Source organism: Hyperolius riggenbachi, chromosome 9, assembly GCF_040937935.1.
Source record: "Hyperolius riggenbachi isolate aHypRig1 chromosome 9, aHypRig1.pri, whole genome shotgun sequence".
In the NCBI taxonomy this organism is placed as follows: domain Eukaryota; kingdom Metazoa; phylum Chordata; class Amphibia; order Anura; family Hyperoliidae; genus Hyperolius; species Hyperolius riggenbachi.
In genome coordinates, this window is record NC_090654.1 from 17,639,331 (window position 1) to 17,660,510 (window position 21,180).

Here is a 21,180-nt window from a genome sequence, read left to right on the forward strand (position 1 = left end):
CCAAGCTCCCAGCATGTCCCTTGCCGCAGCTCTGCATGCAGCCGTTCGCCGACTCTGCCTCCCAGTCCCCGGCGATGAAGTCAGGCCAACCTGGAGATCGGCCTGTACTGCACCTGCGCGAGCAGCGCTGTCGATCATCGCCACGTGGACCGGAGTGTACTGCGCAGGCGCAGTATGCTGCGGTCCATGTGCCTAGCACACAAATACCTTTACAATGCCTGATAACTCCTTTAAAGGGACACTTAAGCCAGAAAAAAATGAGTTTTACTCACCTGGGGCTTCAACCAGCCCCCTGCAGCAGTCTTGTGCCCTCGCAGCCACTCACTTATCCTCTGGTCCCCCGCTGCCAGCTAGTTTCGTTTTTGCCGACAGGCCAGTCAGGACTGGCCACGTGTAGCTTTTTCCACTGTAATTAGCGCTATTGCGGGGCCGCAACGCGTACAAAAATAGGCGTTGCCGCATTACGAACGCATAGATATGCGGCAACGCGTATTTTTGTACTCGTTGCGGCCCGAAATAGCGCTAATTACAGTTGGGAATGCGGAAAAAGCTACGCGTGGCCAGTCCTAATGGGCCTGTCGGCAAAAACAAAACTAGCTGGCAGCGGGGGACCAGAGGATTAGTGAGTGGCTGCGAGGGCACAGGACTGCTGCAGGGGGCTGGTAGAAGCCCCAGGTGAGTAAAACTCATTTTTTTTTCTGGCTTAAGGTTCACTTTAAAGGAGTTATCAGGCATTGTAAAGCAAAATAAGGCCTCTTGCACACTGCAAGTGATTCAGATTCCGCTTTTTAAACAGTTTTTACATCCAATTCAGATTCCGATTTGCAGTTTGCTCCCTGCACACTGCAAATCGGAATCTGAATCGGATGTAAAAACTGATTAAAAAGCGGAATCTGAATTAGAATCACTTGCAGTGTGCAAGAGGCCTTTGTGCTACTTACCCGGGGCATGTAGCATATCATTGTCGCTAGCCTGTGCGTCTATAGCGATTGCATGTGGTTGCTAGGGCGCACAGTGTAGGGACCCCAGTGCTGCACGGATACATTGCTAGGCAACAGCACAGCGATGCATCTAGATAACGTTGGGTGCTCAAACCATCGCACTATCAATTGCATCCAATCATTGCGGATGGCAGCCATTACCGGTATCCACACAATGCCAAGTATAGGTGAGACAAGGGGTTAGTTAGGTAGGGGTTAACACCAGGGATGTCGAACGTTCGCAAACCGCAATACACTTCAATGGGGAGGCGAACTTTGAAAACTAGAAACACTTATGCTGGCCACAAAAGTGATGGAAAACATGTTTCAAGGGGTCTAACACCTGGAGGGGGGCATGGCGGAGTGGGATACACGCCAAAAGTCCCGGGGGGAAATCTGGATTTTACACAAAGCAGCGTTTTAAGGGCAGAAATCACATTGAATGCTAAATTGCAGACCTAAAGTGCTTTAAAACATCTTGCATGTGTATACATCAATCAGGGAGTGTAATTAGAGTACTGCTTCACACTGACACACCAAACTCACTGTGTAACACACACCGCAAACAGCTGTTTGCGTAGTGACGGCCGTGCTGGACTGGTGCGCAACATGGCCAGAGTGCAGGCCGTGGCGGTTTTCCAACCCATATGGTCGCCGGGCTGTGGTAGCTCAATGATAGAACAACAGTGACTGTCCAGCTGATCAAATTTGCTCTGTCCACAATGAAGCAACGACCATATTATCTTCTTGTATGTAGGTAGGCATAGGTAGGAGCCCCAGTATAGGTAGGTAGGCATAGGTAGGTGTCCCAGTATAGGTAGATAGGCATAGGTAGGTGCCTCAGTAGTTAGCTAGGCATAGGTAGGAGACCCAGTATAGGTAGGTAGGCATAGGTAGGTGTCCCAGTATAGGTAGATATTTATAGGTAGGTGCCTCGGTAGTTAGCTAGGCATATGTAGGAGTCCCAGTATAGGTAGGTAGGCATAGGTAAGTGTCCCAGTATAGGTAAATAGGCATAGGTAGGTGCCTCAGTAGTTAGCTAGGCATAGGTAGGAGTCCCAGACTGTATGCCAAAATCATCAATATTAAAACAATAAAAGGCTTGAACTACTTCAGTTGTGTGTAATGAATCTAAAATATATGAAAGTCTAATGTTTATCAGTACATTACAGAAAATAATGAACTTTACCACAATATGCTAATTTTTTGAGAAGGACCTGTATATACACACATACATCAGATTTTATATATATATAGATTGAATGCATATTTTGCTCTGTATAAAAGCAGAAAAGAGACGGCACACCACTGGCTGCAAAACTATTGCTGTATTGAGTGGACAAGAACACTACATGTTACGGATAAAAGTATCCTTCATCAGGTGTCAAACAGCTGTTTGACACCTGATGAAGGATACTTTAATCCGTAACATGTAGTGTTCTTGTCCACTCAATACAGCAATAGTTTTGCAGCCAGTGGTGTGCCGTCTCTTTTCTGCTTTTACGCGAGTTTGCAAGCTGTGTGAGCAATCCAGCTGAGACTTGGCACCGGCAACGTTCCAGGCTTGCTAGGCCTGTGATGCTGTTCACCCAGCTATTTCCATTGTACATTTCCTCTGTATAACATGAATAAATGGGATTCCCTCCACTTTTCGCTGATCATCAGCCTTCTGATATGATTATTCCCTTCTAAGATGCGTGACTCTATCTGTGGGATAGAGAAGTGTTTGTTCCAGCCCGACATGTTTTCATTCAGGAAATTTAACGTAGACTGACTTAGGTCATAGGTGAAATACATGCCGATCTCATTAGTGTTTAGCATAGTCCACAAACATTTCTGTGAATGTGAGTTATTTAGTCTAGCAGGTCTGAGACTGGGTGGGGCTCTGCTTTCAGTCTGACACTGAAGGCTGAGAGGAAAGGAGCCCTTGGCCTGCTGTGATCTGGTGAGAAATTACAGCTAATGTAAGTTGGTCTGTGTTTTTCCCTTTGCTAAAAAGACTGATATGGTGTACTGTTTTTGTTTAGACTAGTTAGCATTACCCAGTGAGGAGTTTAGGAGCCAGACGGCTAGTATTTATTTTGTGTTTGTTTATTTTTATGCTGAGCAACTTGCTAGTAAAGCATAAGCATTGGCCTGTTTGCACCTGAACCTGCTGGCACTTATCCTGTTTCTGCACTAAAGACCCCCTGAGTGTGGGTAGCACCCCAGAATTGGTGGAGGATGCAGGCAAGCTAGATCCTCTGCAAATAATATCACTGCAGAAGTGTGGTGCAAAGACAGTAATACAAATTATATGCACCTGAAATGGAGGATCTTGTGTTCTTGTGGAGGATCTTGTTTAGCACAAATGAGTGCAATACAGCAGGATGCCAACAATGTACAACGGGAGACAAATTCTCAGCTCCAAGAAGCCAGCAACAGACAGCAGCAGACACTCCAAGAGGCGAATGTCAGGCACCAGGAAACTCATGGAGACATTCTGCCTTCTCAGTGCACAGATTTCAGCTCTGTCAGATGCAGCCAAGAGGGACAGGCAAGCCCAGTCACAAGCGGCTGAAAGGGACAGATAGGTACATGCTGAAGAAAGGCCGCACTGGTTGAGGCACCGGAGCAGGACCGCAAAACTTTGAAAAAAGTTCTGCAGCAGCTGTCTCAAAATAGGTCAGGAGAACCTAACCAGTGGTGTTACCCCAGGGATTGTCCAAGGAAGCCATTTCCTGCAGAAAATGACCCCTCATGACGATGTAGAGGCTTTTCTCCATACATTTGAATGCATGGCTCTACGGGAGAACTGGCCCAAAGCTCAGTGGACAGACAGGCTGTTGCTCCTTTTCTAACTGGAGAGTCACAGAAAGCGTATTTTGACTTGACTCCTGAAAATGCACATGATTATGTTGGCGCTTTATAAATACAATAAATATTAATAATAATAATAATTATGATGAATTAAAGAAGGAGATTCTTTGCCGACTGGGCGTTACAGTGGTGGTAAGGGCTTAGTGAGTTCATCCATGGTTGTATCAGACTGACAAATCTCCAAGGTCTCAAATGCATGACCTCTGCCACTTAGTATGAAAATGACTACAACCAGAAACCCTGACAGCACCACAGATTGTCACCATGGATCGTGTTCTCACAGCACTACCACACATCTTGAGAAAATGGGTCAGCCACGCGGATCCACAGTCTGCAGATCAAATGGTCAAGATGATCGAATAATATCTAGCTGCAGAGGGGTATCTTGCAGGAGACAGTCAAAGAAGTGGTTGCCCGGGGCAACAGACAGGTATGCTGGAGCTCGGGGGTTCCGGAGTGGTCGAATGCAGCCTGATAGAGTAGGTTCAGCAACTGCTACCCCACCAAGCTCATCCAGACTACCTACCTGCTGGCGTTGCCGAGAGCCTGGACATATAGCCACCAACTGCCCTTCCACTGCTGAGCCCATGGAATGTGACATATCTCGGTGAGTGTCGTTCTTTGCTCGCCAAGCATTTTTCTCTACCACAGGCACACATATGGCTGCTGTGAAAGTTGAAGGCAAGGCAGTACAGGCGCTACTGGATTCTGGAAGTCTTATCACGCTGATAAATGCCAAATTGATGGACACAAAACAGATCCTTGGACAGCAGGTTACAGTTCAATTCATCCATGGGGATGTAAAGACCTACCCAACAGCCATAGTGGAATTTGAGCCCCATGTCGGGACTGCCTTTTCTATTGTGGCTGTGTCTGAGGCTCTAGCTTACAGTGTCATCCTGGGACATGATTTCCCACTGTTCTGGAAGTTGTGGGAAGCGAAGTCTCTGGACTCTGCCAGCTCAGGTGTTTTCTTAGAAGGAGGCTGTGAAGCAGAGTTTGACTATGTGAGGGATGAAGTCCCAACTCCAAGAGTAGCTCCCTCGGAGCCTGATGATTTCCCTTTAGAGGTGTTTGCAGAAACATCAGGGGAGACTCTGGTGACACAAGAAGACTTTAACCTGCCCGAGTTGGAATGCTCTTGAGACCAGTTTGGCACTGCCCAGTTACAGGACCCTACCTTTGCTAGAGCCTGGGAGAATGTGACTGTGATTAATGAGAAAACACATTCTGAACATCTTGACAGAGTTTTCCCTCATTTTGCAGTTAACCACGACCTTCTGTACCGGGTAGATAACTTAAATGGTGAGGTTGATAAGCAACTCGTCGTATCTCAGTCACACCACAGGGTGGTACTGGATTTTACCCATAAGAATCCACTAGGGGGCCACCTTGATACAGAAAAAAACTCTGTAAAGAATTGTATTGGCCTGGGGTGTTTGCAGAGGTTAGGCGCTATTGAGAATCTTGCCCAGAATGTTAACTTATGTCCCCTGCCCCTCAATATCCGGGTCCTTTGGTGCCCATCATAGAAGTACCCTTTGAAAGAATTGCCATGGATTTGGTAGGACCTCTGGTAAGATCGGCACGGCGACATCAATACATCCGAGTGGTTTTAGACTATGCCACCAGATATCCTGGAGCGGTTCCTCTGCGAAACACCTGAGCTAAGTTAATTGCTATGGAACTAGTTCATATGTTCGCCAGAACTGGTATCCCCAAGGAGATCTTGTCAGATCAGGGGATACCTTTCATGTTCAAGGTAGTGAGAGATTTGTGCAAGTTACTTGGGATAAAGCAACAACTCATGACATCAGTCTACCACCTTCAAACTGATGGGTCTGATTGAACGTTTTAACAAAACTCTCAAAGGGATGCTGAAAATGGTGGTTGAAGCAGATGGAAAACATTGGGACTGTCTTTTACCTTACTTATTGTTTGCTGTACGCGAGGTACCCTAGTTGTCCACTGTTTTTTCCCCATTCGAAAGCCATTCTTGAATGGGTGACATCCCCGGGGACTCTTGGATATAGCTAAAAAATCTTGGGAGGAGGAACCCTCTCCCCATCGTTCTGTGATGGAGCATGTCCTACAGATGCAGGATCGCATTTCAGCAGTGATGCCAATAGTAAACGAACATATGAGATAGGCTCAAAGCCGCATTTACAATAAGGAGGCCCAAATTCGGGTTCTTCACCCGGGGGATCGGGAACTGGTTCTTGTGTCCACTGCAGAAAGTAAGTTTCTAGCAAAATGGCAGGGTCCCTATGAAATCATAAAATGAGTTAATAATGTAAATTACAAGTTCCACCAACCCATTAAGTGAAAAAAGGAACAGGTTTATCATGTAAATCTCTTAAAAGCCTGGAAGGAGCCACCAGTTGCAATGGCAGCTGAGTTGCTCAGCATCCCACAACAGGGAGGAATCCCTGCCGTAAAAGTATCTGAAGCTTTGACAGGTCCCCAAGCTCAGGAAGTAAGGGAATTCCTCCTTAGGAATTCCGATGTGTTCTCGGATAAACCTGGTTGCACCCATGTCATTGAACATGACATCATCACGGACCCACAAAAGTGCATCCAGTTGAAACCATATAGGATGCCAGAGGCCTGCAGGAAGGCAGTGGCTGAGGAGGTGCAATGAATGTTGGACTTGGGTGTCGTTGAAAGGTCCCATAGTGAGTGGAGCAGTTCCATCGTGTTAGTGCCGAAACCCGATGGATGGTGACGGTTTTGCGATGATTTTCGGAAACTAAATGACATCTCAAAGTTCGATGCATACCCCTTGCCACGGGTGGATGAACTAATTGAGAGGTTGGGGCCGGCAAGATACATTGCCACTCTAAACTTAACCAGGAGTTACTGGCAGATTCCGCTTACACCAGCAGCTAGATAAAAGACGGCATTCGTCACTCCACAGGGCCTATTTCAATATGTTAGAATTGGGTTGCACGGGGCCCCAGCCACATTCCAAAGGTTAATGGACAAAGTCCTTAGACCCCACCAACGGTTTGCATAGCTTACTTCGGTGATGTGGTTATATTTAGCCAGGACTGGGAGAGTCACTTATCCAAGGTTCAAGCAGCGGTAAATTCAATCCGACAAGCTGGGTTAACAGCTAACCCAATGAAGTGCGCCATGGGCCTTGAGGAAGCCCGGTATTTAGGCTACATTATTAGGGAAGGTCTCTTTAAACCACAAGCCCAGAAGGTACAAGTGATTAAAGAATGGCCCCAACCTTGCACAAAGAAACAGGTCAGAACATTGTTGGGTATGGTTGGGTACTACCAAAAGTTTATCCTAGATTTTGCCACTGTGGCTGCTCCACTTACAGATCTAATTAAGGGAAAAAGCTCACGGGGAATTACCTGAAATAAAGATGCAGACCTCGCATTCAGCAAACTTAAGATGATCCTATGTAGTGAGCCAGTTTTGATTGCACCCGATTTTAAAAAAATAATTTGTGGTTCAACTTTGGACGGATGCCTCCGATGTTGGTTTAGAGCAGTGATCCTCACACTAAGGCTGCGGGCCGAATGTGGCCCCCTGAGGCTTTTTTCCCTGCCCCCACACACAAATTGTATTACTTACAGTGCTGCTCGTAATGGAAAAATCTACGCTTACGGATCATTACGCGTAATTTTACGCTATTACGCATTACGCAATTACGGTTACGGCGTAGGAAATTATCTACGGTACATCACCGTAATTACGCGTAAACGTACGCAATTACGCGTAAGAATACCGTAATGAAGGCGCTTACACTACGATGTTACGCGTAGTGCCGTAATACCCATTAATGCGTATTTTTATGACGCATGCGGACGATATGTATGCAATAGCCGTCAATGTGACAGTTATTGCGTACATATCATTCGTATGCGTCAAAACGTACGCATATACTGAAGGGCGGGAGAAGATACTATTGGTTGCTTAGGATCTTGACTGATTGGCTACTCTTAGAAAATGGGAGATTTTACGTTAGTAATTACGCGTAAAATTACGCGTAAGTGTTCGTAAAATTACGCATGCCTAGCAATTACGGTAGACAGTGTAATTACGATACTACTTACGGTCTTACGCGTAAATAATTACGCGTAAGACCGTAAGTTACGCGTAACGCTTACGCGTAAATTTACATTGAATTACGATGCGTAATTACGCTCATGCGTAATTTCGGCCCAGCACTGATTACTTATAGATGCGGTGAGCTACATGTTTAAATATTGGTGGTCCGCATATAGAATATCAGTGCTGGCACCACCCATTCACATGGAAGCCAGAAAGCAGTAATTTGCTGGTTTCCAAAAAAATTCCACATCAGGCGACGCTGCTGTCCAATTGGACTGCAGGTTGTCACCTGGGTATGCTTCACTATCTGGCCCGCAAAGACTTCTACATCATTTTATGTATGCTGTGGCCCCCCAGCAGTCTGAAGTATGTTGACCCAGCCCTCGACCCAAAACGTTTCGGGACCCCTGGTTTAGAAGCTTTTCTGTCACAAGCAGTGCACGGGGAAGAGCATCCCATTATATATCTGAGTAGGAAACGGTCCCCAGCTGAGCATAACTATAGTATCGTGGAATGAGAGTACCTTGCCAATAAGTGGGCGTTGGAGGCTTTGCGGTACTATTTGCTTGGCTTACAGTTTCGGCTGGTGACAGATCATTCCCCCCTAACTTGGATGTCTCAAGTCAAGAATAATAATGCGAGGGTAACTCGCTGGATTTTGTCCCTACAAGACTTCAACTTTTCAGTGGAACACAGAGCTGGATACCTACAAGCCTCGAACATATTGTATGGTTGGAAACAGTGTCCAACCCCACAGGCTCGAACGGGGGGGGGGGGAGGTTATATGTGACAAGGTGTCACAGTACTTTACAGAAAGGGTCTGGGCTGGTGTTTATATTTCGCCCAGACTCCAGCGCTGTATTTTCTAAAAACTCACAGAAAGTGTAGATTTTCTTTTTCTGCAAATTGTGTGGAAGAAGGAAATCCAGTTAGGGTCCTGGAGTTGGCCAGGGAAGAGTAGGGCGGGTTCCCTGGCCACCCAGTCCAGTCCGGGATGTTTTTCAGCCTGTGTTACACAGGTGAGTTATTAAGTCTAGCAGGTCTGGGACTGGGTGGGGCTCTGCATTCAGTCTGACACTGAGGGCTGAGAGGAAAGGAGCCCTTGGCCTGCTGTGAGCTGGTGGGAAATTACAGCTAATGTAAGTTGCTCCGTGTTTTTCCCTTTGCTAAAAAGACTGATATTTTCATTATTTTGTACTGTTTTTTTTTTTTAGATTAGTTAGCATTACCCAGTGAGGTGTTTAGGAGTCGGATGGCTAGGATTTATTTTGTGTTTGTTTATTTTTAAGCTGAGCAACTTGCTAATAAAGCACAGGCATTGGCCTGTTTGCACCTGAACCTGCTGGCAATTATCCTGTTTCTGCACTCAAGACCCCCTTAGTGTGGGTAGCACCTACATACACTGACATTGCCCTGAAGATTAGAAGCAGCATTTGCCCGCAAAACGCATCATCTTCAGTGTTTCCAATAAATATTTGTAAGTCGACATTGTGTACAAGTCGACTCCAATATTCAACCCTCTTAAGCTGGAATTTTTTTATTGACTCAAGTATAAGTCTACCCAGCAAAGTTAAAGTGAATGTGTACCGCTTTAAAAATAAAAAAGTCAGATACTCACCTAAGGAGAGGGAAGGCTCGGTCCTAATGAGCCTTCCCTCTCCTCTCCCGGTGCCCGATCCCGCTCAGGATCCCCCGTAGCAGTACTCTACCAGTTCGGTCAAATACTGCCACTTCCGCCGCCGAAGGGATGTTTCGGAACGAGTGCTCCCGAAGACGGGCCGCTCCATACTACGCATGCGCGAGCGCCCTCTATGACGCAATCGCGCGTGCGTAGTATGGAGCGGCCCGTCTTCGGAAGCCCGAGTGCTCCCGAAGACCTCCGAAGTCCCTGCGGCGGCGGACGCGAACGGGGGAGCCAGCGCAGCACCGAGGGCACCGGGAGAGGAGAGGGAAGGCTCATTAGGACCAAGCCTTCCCTCGCCTTAGGTGAGTATCTGACTTTTTTATTTTTTCAGCGGTACCCATTGGCTTTAATGGCTGCACTTGGGGCTCAGGAGGCGTTAATGACTGCACTGCATACAGTATTACAGCCATTAAACCCTCTTGTCCCTTAAGTGCAGCCAATACCTCCTCCAGGCCCCCAAGTCCTGCAATTATTCACTCCCTTTTATGCAGTCCAGTATTTCCCCCCTGCCCCTTTCCTTGTTAATTGTTGTGACCAGGACTTTCAGACCTGTTTTTTCTTTTCATTTCCTCTCCTCAAAGTATCACTTACCACAGGGTAAATTGCTGCTGGGAATGTCACTATTAGTACACACATTACTCAGTGTGCTCAGTGTTACCTGTGACTCGTGTATAAGTTGACCCCTATACTTTTATGAAGTGAATCAGACCTACATTTCTAGACTTATACTCGAGTAAATACAGTATATCTCTCAAAAGCTATTGATAAAATTAAAGGTGCAGTCTTGCCGAGATCCATCTCAAAAATGGTCCGCAAAGGATCAAAAACGCATGAAATATTTGCTATTTACCTCATGGCGCGTTGACGCCGTACGACGATGAATAACAATCCTTCTCATCCGTTATTTTAGAAACTTAGAGTGGAATGTTTAGCAGCCAATTTTTCTGGCATATGGGAATTGTAAACGCTTTGGTTTCGGCCACTGAATGTGAATCATTTTTACTTACTGCCTCGAGTTGCTTTTCAGATATAAAATAACACACCGTGTGGGAGATTTATCCATTCTTTCCCACAGCACGAAAAGCGATTCTGGAACAGTGTGTAGTAGATTAGCCGTAACACGTGCGGCTCAATTCATAAATTCCCCTCTTCTCCTGCCCATAAATAAGACTCTGCGCAATCTACGGCCCACTGCCTCAAACCGCAGCGTCCCAAAGTGCCTCTTTCTGCCTCAGATCTGTCTCAGTTCTGCCTCAGATGTTTGTAATGATGTCACAGTGGACTGCAGGCAGGAGAGGAACAAAGGTACAAGAAAAAAAATAGCAGAACCTCCGATACAAAACTAGCAGCTTGATCTGCGCTAGATTAAGTTCTTAACCCTGGCACAATATCGCTTAATAAATCTTCCTGTGTGACTAAATACTAAGGATAGGACTAAAGAAGAACAAGAGGGAAGATTCTTTGGAGTTTTAGAGATTTAAAGAGGAACTGTAGTGAAAATAACATATGAATATGATAGCTTATTTTTTTTACAATATTTGTTTATAGAATATGTAGTCAGTGTTTGCCCATTGTCAAAACTTTCCTCTCCCTGATTTACATTCTGTAATTTATCACTGGTGGTGACATCTTTAGCTCTGCCAGGTGATCTGTACAGAATGTATGTTACTGAGAGTTCTATGCACAGAGGGAGATACTGGTTGCTCGGCAGTTGGAAAAAGATGTTATTTCCCACAATGCAACAAGGTTCAGATACAGGAAACTGTCAAGACCCATCACACTGTGGGAGGGATTTCACCACAATATCAGCCACACAGAGCCCCCTGATGATCTATTTAAGAAAAGGTAAAGATTTCACATGGGCAAGCGGGCATCAGCTACTGACTGGGACGGAATTCAATCCTGGGTTACAGTTCCTCTTTAAGTAGAATTTGTATTGAGGAAATGTTGTAGAAATAAACATATCAACCTGTTCAGGGACATCTCCTAGCCCCCTCTGTGACATTTTTGCCGCTCCCTGCCGCAATATTGGTGATAAAAACAGTTTTATAAACTGTTTTGTAAACAGTAAAGATGGCCGCCGAAACCGGAAGAATACTGAAAAGAACCAGGATGTATACTGCCTTATGTTTGCATGACAAGTTTTTATTATTACACAGTGAATGCAGCCTTCAGATGTTATGTGCAAGTTTAGAAAAAGTTTTACCTTCTGCCTCTGCAGCTCTGTGCCACTGAAGCGTGACAAAAATCCTCGGACTCCTTTATAAACACAGCTGTTTCTTCTGAGCCAGGAGTCTGGGCTCTGCACTCGTGTCTGGGTCACAGTTTGTCAGCATGTGACAGGCAGCTCCCTCTTCACAGACAGCATTACAGACACACTGAGACTGAGAGCAGGGAAGCTGTCTGAGGAATAAACAAATCACATGGCATACCATATGCTCCAGCTAGCATAGAGGGGGCATGCAAGGGGCGTGCATAATTTGTCCCTATTACAGCAGAGGCATCCCCTTCCTCCCTGGGTTGACAAAGCTTGACAAAGAAAAGGAGATTCGATCCATTAGAGAGACTGTGCAACTAGAAACGGCTGCAGTAAGCCAGACCACATTAGAACAGGTATAGGAACTTGTAGGATAGGAGAAATAAGGCTGAACATTTTGTTACAGAATCTCTTAAGAGGATACCTTTAGTGAGTAAAAAAAAAAGAATACAGATACTGGATTTCTCTGGATTGTCCAGCAGCTTTCTCTCTGTACCTATTTGACTAGTACTAGTCAAAAAGGGTTCCTCTTGCTACAAGCATAGTCTGAATGAGCGCATCTGAACTGGGCATGAACAAGTAAAGTCCGTTGATGACCAGTAGACCATAGTGCTCTTGTACGGAGGAAAAAATCCATGCACGAGTAGCTCTTTTCTACTGGAGCATGCATGGCCCTTGCTAGAATGTGCCCAGTCCAGCTGCAATTGTCCACAGCCAGAAGCATGGCAAGAAGAGTGGGCTCTACAATGATCTGGGAAGTTTCTGGACCATGGTCAATATTTTTGAATACTACAAACAAGTTGTGTAGTAGGGATGATCGTAATCAACAAATTACGATTTCACTAAATTTCGCGTACATTTTCGCAATTACGCTTATATGTAATTACGATTTGCAAATTCAATTGTTTTTGTGTAGTCATTTGTAATTTCGCTAAATTTTGCGTAATTTCTTGCCGACTTTAGCAGTGAATAGCAAAGCTCCCATACGTGCTATTAACTAAAAGTGCTACATATATTAAGGGGAATCGTGGGTACAAGTCAAAAAAAGAATTTTGCAAAAAGACCTTATAGTTTTTGAGAAACTTGATTTTAAAAATGCAAAGTAAAAATGGTTTTTAAACTTAGAAAAATGACCATTTTTCTTTGCTTTTTTAAAATAGAGTTTCTCAAAAACTACAAGGTCTTTTTGAAAAATTATTTTTGTGACTTATACCCACTATTCTGCTTAACATATGTAGCAAGTTTGGTAGCAATATCATGTATTAGGGCTTAGCTATTAACCTCTAAAGTCGGCACAAAATTATGCGAAATTATGCAAAAATTACGCTAAATATTAAGCGAAATGTTGAAATACTACTATTACATTTGAAATTAATTACGATTTTCTCTGAAATTTCGCATTACGATTATGATGCTTAATTGCGAATTTCGAGGTGAAATTTCGGCCCACCACTGTTGTGTAGGTTATTATCGAAACGGAGGCAGCAGTACAGGATAAAATATATAAAAACAACAGTTTAAAAAGGGAGGCAGTGGTGGACTTACCTCCCCACTGAAGATTCCATCTGTCAATATCAGATAACAACGAATATTTATTAATCACTCCAACATTGCAATGCGTTTCACAGGTCTATAGCCTACTTCATCAGGAGGTAAGTCCACCTCTGCAACCCTTTTTAAACATTTTTTAATATATTTTATCCTGCACTGGAGCCTCTGTTTCAATGTTCTCTATGGAGACTTGCACAAATCGCGGCATGTGATGCAGTGTGCCAGAAGTATCAAAATCGCTTAAATCCCGACAAGGAGTCTGAAGCACGTTTCTACATGATCCACGCCTTGCTTACTGCTTGGATTAGGCAGCAATGCAAGTCAATGGGCGATGCAGCAAGCATGCATGGCGGGAGCATGGTGTGATGTGGCGGAAATAACCCTGTCACTAATGATGGCCCGAACTGTTCACCAGCGAGCAGTATTCTGCGAACTTCAGCTGTTCGCATCCGCAGCAAACAGCAAACATTTGACGTGTTCAATTCACCCTATACATTATCATTGAGCTACACTTTGACCCCTTACTTCACAGTCAGCAGACACATGGCAGCCAATCAGCTAGCACCCCTTCCTGGACCCCCCGCCTCCTATCAAAAAGCAGCTGCGGTCATATTGGATCAATTCTCTGCTGGGTGCTGATTATTAGTGAGAGGAGGGTCAGACTTGCTGCAGATAGGTACGGAAAGCATTAACTAGGCCTGTGTTCTTGTTCCTCACTTGCTGTGAAAGCACCCCAAACAGCCTTTTTGAGGGCTAGCACATCGGACTCCTGTGGGATTTTTTGTGTGTGACACTCCACAGCCCACTGACACCCAGAGCTGTGTGCACACTACTGCTGTTGCCTCATTAAGTTGCAGGCACAGAACCACTCCTGTGCATTATTATGTCACTGTATTCTTCTGATAGTACTATTGCATGTATCTGTGTGAGACTCTCCACAGCCCACTGACACCCAGAGCTGTGTATAATGGGATTTCTGCCCTTTAGGGATTAAAACCCAACTTTGCGTCAACTCTGTAATTTTGGTGGGACTTTTGTCCCGGATCCCCCTTCGGCATGCCACAGTCCACGTGTTAGACCGCTTGAAACAAGTTTTCCATCACTTTTGTGGCCAGAAACAGACTTTGTAGGTTTTAAAATTCTCCTGCCCATTGAAGTATATGGCGGTTCGCCAGATTCGCCTGTTTGTGAACATTTGCGAAAGTTCGCCATTTGCAAATGAAAAATTCTATGTTCGCGACATCTCTACCTGTCACCGCACCATGGCGTAGGGTCGCGTGAATGCTGATTTCTGCGGCGCAATGCTTGCTCCTTAGCATTTTTCCTTGCTTCAAATTTCATTTTTATGTATTTTAGGACGTTCCCTTCCACGAAATATGAAAAAATCTACAGTTCTATTTTTTTTCCTATTATTAATAAAAATGATAAACTTGCGCACATGAAACAAACAAAGATTTGAATACTCTAATTAAATTACCTTTCGTCATTTCAGGACAGCCGCTAGCTTGAGAAATGGACCTTGCCGCAATGTTAGCTGTCAGTCTGAGGACGGCGAGCGGAGGTTTATTCCGGGCTGTACGATCCCGCCTCTTTTAATCTTTCATTCTCAGCTTGCTCAGACATTGAGGAGCTAGCCAAGCGAACACGCATGAGGTTTTCAGAGCGAACTGATCAGCGCTCGTTAGGGCGAGCCAATTAACCGTTCTTTTTCTCAGCCTCTTAATCAAAGCCGGGGGAAAAGATCCGGCTGTCCTCCAAATACATTTCTAAGGAAGTCATGCGAGGAAGAGGGAAAAAAGAAGAATGCCGCAAAAAAAAAAAAATTTGAAGCCGTAATGGTTGTTTAATCAGACACCAGGCGCGGGGCTAGATTACTGCTGGGCCCTGCAGCTCAGGCAAAGATATCCGTGTCCTAATGAAAGGGGACAACGTTCTTAAAATATTTTTTTGGACTAAATTGAATACAGGACGGAGCGTGTTCAGAGAGCGCGCGCATGACTCAGATCCAGCGGCTGAGCTACAGGCCGCCGCGACACAGAAACACATTAAAGAGACACTGAAGCGAAACAAAAAAATTATGATATAATTATTTGTATGTGTAGTACAGCTAAGAAATAAAACATTAGGAGCAGAGACATAAGTCTAATATTGTTTCCAGTACAGGAAGAGTAATGGTAGCCATACACTGGTCGATTTGCCATTAGATCGACCAACTGACAGATCCCTATCTGATCGAATCTGATCAGAAAGGGATCGTATGGCTGCCTTTACTGCAAACAGATTGTGAATCGATTTCAGCCTGAAACCGATCACAATCTGTTGAGCTGCTCCTGCCGCCTGCCCCCCCCCCCACGTATACATTACCTGAAGCTGGCTCCTCTGTTGCACCGCATCCCAGCATACACTGTGTCACTCCGTGACCAGGAAGTTCAAATAGAGCGCCCTCTAGTTGAACTTCCTGGTCACTGGAGTGACACAGGAAGTTAATGTACACTGGGATAGAAGCAGGAACAGAGCAGTGCAGCGCGGAGAAGATGCCCGGGAGCCAGCGTCGGGTAATGTATACCTGTATCGGATCGGCCGGCGCTAGCGACGCGCTCCCTACCCGCGGGCGATCGACGGTAATTTCCCGCACGGAGCGATTGACGGACCGATCCGATTTCGGGAGGAAATCGGATCGGCGGGTGCGTTTATCGCGAACGATTGGCAGCATATTCGATCCTAGTGATCGAATCTGCTGTCGAAACGGCGGCAAATCGAGACAGTGTATGGCCAGCTTTAAGAAACTCCCATTGTTATCTATGCAAAAGAGCCACTGATCTCTCTGACTTTCAAAGTCGCAGAGAGCTCTGTCTTCTGGAGCTTATTATCTCAACTGTCACTGTATTGTTTTGTTTCTGCAGAGGACAGTTCAAACGTTCACTAGCCTGCTCTGTAAAATCATTTAGAATGCAGAGTAGTGTGTAAACTGCAAATATTAGAGAATGATGCAATGTTATAAAAAAAATGATATAACTGAAAATAAAAATATGAGAATGTTTTCTTTGCTACTAATCTAGTAATTATCCGTACTACACAACCAATTCATTATATCGTAATTTTTTATTTTCGCTTCAGTGTCTCTTTAACTGTTCTCTTGCCTGATCCTGTTGGTAGTATCAACAGTGGTGATGATGGTATTCAGCGAATTACGAATACGCAAAATGTTGCATACATTTTCGCAATTACGCTTATATGCAATTATGATTTGTAAAGTCAATTGATTTGGTATATTCATAAGTAATTTCGTGTAATTTTTGCATAATTTTGTCGATTTTAGTAGCGAATAGGAAAGTCCCCATACATGCTATTGACACCAAAATTGATACATATCTTTAAGAGAATAGTACAAGTCAAATGTACAATGGTACAAGTCAAAAAAATAATTTTTCAAAAAGACTTTGAAGTTTTTGAGAAAATTGATTTTAAAAATTCAAAGAAAAATGGTTTTTAAACTCAGAAAAATGGCAGTTTAAAAACGCTTTTTGACTTGTTCCCTTAATATATGTTGTAATTTTGGTGATGATAGCATGTATGGCGACTTTGCTATTACCCACCAAAGTCAGCATGTAATTATCTAAAACTACAGATGGACTACATTTATATAAGTAATTAGGAATTTTCATGTAATTTTGCATTACAATTTCGCATTGTCATTGCAAATTATGATACGAAATTACATTTACGCGAAATCTGTGTTCATCACTAATCAACAGAATTACCTAAGCCGCAATATCGTAAAGCATCCACAAGATGTCAATAACTTTTTTATTACTTATGCCATCAAAGTGATACACGTGTAGTTTTTTTTTTTTTTTTTTCAGGACAATCTAGGCTTACTTTGGGTAATATTTGTTTTCAAGAATTATTAAAAAATTTTAGGCATAGGGAAAAATTTGGCATAAGTGCAGAAAATACATCGTTTTTCATATATCACCTCTCACACAGTTCACATGACAAGTACCACATCTCAAAATATGTTACTTGTCTTTTCCGGTTAAAATAATACCCTAATGCCATATTTCATCACTAGTTGGGAACAAGCCGTACCATTAATATTGTTGTGTGTTTGCAACGATTGGATCCGAACGCTATGGTGCACAGTTTGGGGACCTCAATGCTGTACAGATTCATTGCTAGGAAACAGCTCAGTGATGTATATGTACAGTGTTGCGTCCCGGAGTTGTCGCCCTAGCGATCGCGCCTGACCACGATGGGCGGCAGCCATTACCGATGTCCACTAATCTTAGGGATAAGTACAGGTCACAAAAGGGGTTAATTAGTTAGGTTGGCGTAAATATTTTTCTTTGGTGGGGGGGGGGAGAGAAACATTTTATTATTTAATGGGTACAGTGTAACTTTAATACTTTTTTTTACTTTTTTTTCTTGCGTTCATGAATGTTGCAGCACTCATTCACTGTTAATTGAATGCATGTTTGTGCTGCGTGCATGCGCATGAGTGTGCACAGGCACGTGCACGCATGGTACCGATGGGCACGCGCCGGAGCACTCAGTGGTGTTTTAACTGCAGGAAGTTAATTTCCAATCCTGGGGTGTACAGGGGGCCAATTAGGAAGTGCAATTCATGTCCTGAAAACTTAAAGGACATCCGAGACCAAATGTCAAAAAAAGTTAAATACCTGCATCACTTTTGTAGGCACGGAGGACGCCGTCCGCGCCCCCCATGCCGTTCCGCCGGGTCCCCGCCGCTCAATAGCCCCCCGGGCCGGCTCCTGACCTCACGGCCTAGGTCGGGCTCTCCCGCCTGCCCTAACATGGCCGCATGAGATAGCCGCAAGTGTGGCTGCGCAGCTCTAGGGCCAAAGCCCCGCACTCGCGGCCATGCGGACTGCGCAGCCGTGGCCAGCTCATGCGGCCATGTTAGTGCAGGCAGGAGAGCCCGACCTGGGCCGTGAGGTCGGGAGCCGGCGACCTGGCGGAATGGCATGGGGGGCGTGGACGGCGCCCTCCGTGCCTACAAAAGTGATGCAGGTATTTAACTTTTTTTGACATTTGGCCTCGGAAGTCCTTTAAGTGGTTAAAGAATACTCAGGGATGTATGGAAGGGTCTTGAATGCTTCAGAAACAAGGGAAACAGAAAACAGAGAAACTAGGAGCATAGTGTAGTATGCAATGCAATGCGAAACAAATGTATCATAAAGAGTGGGGTACTCACAAAACAGGGGTTGCAGAAGCACTTTAGTGATGTACAGTATGTAAATCTTTCCATCTGGTGTTCGTTGGCCTCAAGGGTATTAAAACTGGCTTTGCAAGGTGAAAACAAGCACTTTTAGGTAGGCCATTAGATGGCCGTGTTGTGAATGACCCCCAGTGAGCAGTGATAGGGAGGAGGCACACCAAAACCATGATAAAAGGTTTAAAAAACATTTAAAAGGTAAGTATAGACTGAGGCCCGGTCCGCCCATAATGCTAAGTGAGGTGACTTCCTCAGGAGGCAGAAATCTGGGGGCGGCACCAGGCAGAAACAGGAAGTGAAGAGAGTGCCTGGCCAACCTATACTGTGGGCAACAGTACCTGGCTAACCTATACTGAGGGCACCTATACCTGGCTACCTACCTATACTGAGGGTGTTTTCGGGGGGGCTCACCACAGCTATAACGTACGGTGCAAATTGTCGGGTGCTGTGCAATTATTCTAATTCGGTAGGGGGGTGGGGGGCATCCTCACAAGTTTGCCTCAGGCAGCAAAAAGCCTAGAACTGGCCCTGTATAGACTTACACTAGATGATGCGTTTCATGGGTGTGGTCCTCTGGTCGAGACTAGAAAGAAGTCTATATGGGAACATATCTTGTAGAATATTGCAGAATCTCTTGGGCTATATGAGCAGCTGTTGGCATTTTAGTTTTTACAGTAACTTTATGAGGTTATGTTTTGCAATCAGGATGGAGCTGTACATAAACTTTATGCCAAAGCTGAATGTTGTGCTTGCATGGAACTAGTGGCGTAAGTACAATTCATTGGGACCCCCATTTGACGAAACTCATTGGGCGAAACTTTGATCAGGACCGCCCAATGTTCACACCTAGTGATGGTCAAGTAGATGCAAATAACTTCAAGTTGATGCAAATCTGTGCATGATTGTATGCAAATTTATGCAGCATTAAAATGAACCAATCAATTTTTACCTCAGCAGGATTTGATTGGTTCATTTTCAGTTTGCATAACAATTTGCATACATTTGCATCAACTCGAAGTTATTTGCATCTACTTGACCATCACTATTCACACTCTTCCCCTTGGTGCCCTTCACAGCCTTGGAGCCCAGGGCATAAGGGGCATAAAACAGGTGTGGCCATCGTGATCTTCACACCCATAACATGTATAGCCCCAAAACCCCTGATCTGAAATATAGTCTCATGTATTGGGGGAAGGGAAGGTCCCCCCTGAGATTGCAGCTGTTGCTCCCCTCTTGTTATGCCCCTGCATGGTACAGGGCAGTTGGGAAGCCTGACCTATCAAAGAGCTCTTGGCCTAGGCAGGGACGAAACACACGGAGACCAGGAGGTACCCTAATAGGACATGTGGTGTGGCTCTACGTACTGAACATGCTATGTCGTAATATCTCACCATATTTAGTTAGAGGTGTCGCGAACATCATATTTGGGGTTCGCGAACAGCGAACGCAAACTTGTGCAAATGTTCACGAACGTGCAAACCGCCATAGACTTCAACAGGCAGGCAAATTTTAAAACCAACAGGGACTGTTTCTGGCCACAAAAGTGATGGAAATGTTGTTTCCAGGGGTCTAACACCTGGACTGTGGCATGCTAGAGTGCCAAAAGTCCCAGCAAAAATTACGGCGTTGTTGGAGAGTTGGGTTTTAATCACTAAAAAAGGGCAGAAATCACAATACATTCTTACAAATAATGCACTGGAGAGGTACTGTGCCTGCAACTTAAAGCGGTTTAAAAAATTTTCAACAAAAATGTGTTTTCCTACTTTTTATAACCCATACAATTATCATATTTGCTTTTGTGCACAAGTATTATTATTCATTTAGAAATTATAACTTCCCAAAGTTCAGTTTATTTACTTTGAAAGCTGCTGGTGCATTTTATTCATAACTGTTGTCATTCTGTTTTAAATGCTGCCAGCAGTTATTTCTGATCTGTTTTTCCCTTCAGCACTCATCAGCTGAAGTCCTGCACAGCCAGAGAATGTTTAGGCTGCTTTCACAGTGGGACTTTACAGGCGCCTGTTAGAGCAGACTGTAACGCATCCCACCGCACAGTAATGAAAAATCTATGGGCTGTTCACAGTGCCCACGTTGCGTTACATTGTAACGCTGCACCTCAAGATAACAGTACTTTATACGCGGCTAAGACGTGTTAGACTGCTTGCACATGCTCAGTAATGTTGGGGAGGAGGGGAGAGCGGCCAGGCACATGGCTAATTAATTTTCACTGCACGGTGTGATGTGCAGTGTTTACTTCCTGGAGCGGCCGCTCTGTGCGGCGATTGGCTGGCGGGACCACGTGATGCTGCATGCGTCCAATAGTACACATCACGGCATCACGGATGCCAGATTGAGCTGCACAACGTAGCTCAGTCTGACGTCCACATCCAGCACCACCAGGCGTTGCGTAAGGGGCACGTTATGCGACCATAACGTCCCCTAAAACGCAACGTCCTGGTGGGAAAGTAGCCTTACATAAATGTATCAAGTAAAGAATGTGTACACAAGATAAGATTATAAGCAGCTTGAATGCGGGTTCTCCCTG

At 44.8% G+C, this 21,180-nt stretch overlaps 1 protein-coding gene across 3 annotated transcripts in view; it reads left to right on the forward strand.

Moving 5' to 3' along the window:
* GRAP2 (GRB2 related adaptor protein 2) overlaps positions 1-21,180 on the forward strand; it is a 504,271-nt gene that overhangs the window by 377,661 nt on the left and 105,430 nt on the right. The gene's annotated exons all lie outside the window — the stretch shown is intronic.